Source organism: Halyomorpha halys, unplaced genomic scaffold (assembly GCF_000696795.3).
Source record: "Halyomorpha halys isolate HHAL.00 unplaced genomic scaffold, Hhal_1.1 Scaffold731.1, whole genome shotgun sequence".
Lineage (NCBI taxonomy): Eukaryota > Metazoa > Arthropoda > Insecta > Hemiptera > Pentatomidae > Halyomorpha > Halyomorpha halys.
The window spans coordinates 64,537-66,077 of record NW_027107480.1 but is presented as its reverse complement, the minus strand read 5'-3'; positions in this window follow the sequence as shown (position 1 = coordinate 66,077).

Below are 1,541 nucleotides of genomic sequence, written 5' to 3'. Positions count from 1 at the left end.
AGTCTTGGTTTTCTTACTTCCTATCGCAGTTTCATGATCCTCGGCTGTCTTTCTTTTCATTCTTCGGACAACTTCATAGCCCTTTTTTTCCGTCTTCCAATATTGGTGAGATTTTTCAATGTTTTCCTATACTCTTTTCTCTATCTAGACAGTCGGTATCTGAAATTTTAAGTTTCTTTAATTCCTCTCTTATTTGCCTCGTGTATCCTCCCATGTTTTGTAGCTAAAAATTGTATTAAAGATCTTCTTATTCAATCTTTCCTCCTTCATCCTCTTCATGTGCCCATAGAACATCAGCCTTCTGATTCTCATCTCTGTTTCTAGGTCTTTGATTTTTCTGTAGATCTCTTCGTTAGATCTTAGACTGTAACCTTCTTGTGTTTTCCTGGGCCCATAGATTTTTCTTAAGACCCTTCTTTCTATTCTTAGCAGCTTTTCCAAGTTGGGTAAGCAAGCATGCGGTCTCCTTCCCGTATAAAATTACAGGCCTTATCACAATGTTGTAATACCTTAACTGGAGGAGAGGTTCTTCTTACTGTAAATTTTAGCTGTTTAAAAGCTTAAATTTTCCTTTTAATGCTCTCTTTGTCAGAACCGTTGTGAAAATTTATAAATTTGTTTGTAATTTATTATTTTTTCTTACCTATTACTTAATTTTATTATTATTTTTCTTATACAGAATTTAACTTCTAATAATACTTAGACTATACTAATTTTTATCTATATTGCTAGTTATTTTCTAATAATTCTGTAATTCCTCTTATTTATTATGTTTGTTATCTTGTTCATTGTTCTTAACCCTGATGAAGGCTTCAAATTCGGGCCGAAACGTTGGTATTAATAAGTTGTATTTATTTTTGTTTTTCGCTGACCGCACCCCCAATCATCTTCTACTAATATTGAGTAAAAATGTTTCGATTACATAAAGTTGATTTACTAAATAACTTTTCCAAAAAAAACAAAAAAAAACTGACATTTGATATGAAATGGGCGAATATATAAACGATAATAAACTATAGTACAATATTCTTTCAGTATTTTGAACTCAATTTTTTTCCAAAGTTAACCGGATTTCATTAAATAATTTGAGTTATCGAATTTGAAAACTGTTTGAGCTGTTAATAAAAAATAATAATAATTACATGCAAAATAGTAAGGTAGGTGTACAGTTATAGAATATTGCATCCTGAGGCGGGAATGTACAGTAACCTTTAATTCACCTTCAGCCATGACAAGTGCTAATAAATTGACTGACAGCGAAATTGCCTCTTGAGGACTTCAAGATGCAGTCTAAGCCATCCTTGGACATCTGAAGGTAACTTAAGTTCTAAATGTAATTAAGGGGAGGGGGGAGTTAATTGTGGATGTTCTGATTCAGACAAGGTCAATTATAATGCCTATCATTATTTCATAATAAGCATATTTTGTTAAAATAATCCAGAGATTAATTTACTCGAATATCTCATAAACTATACTGAACAAAATATTATTAAAAAAAAATTAGATATATTTTTTTTTTTTTATGTGAATCGTTATCTATT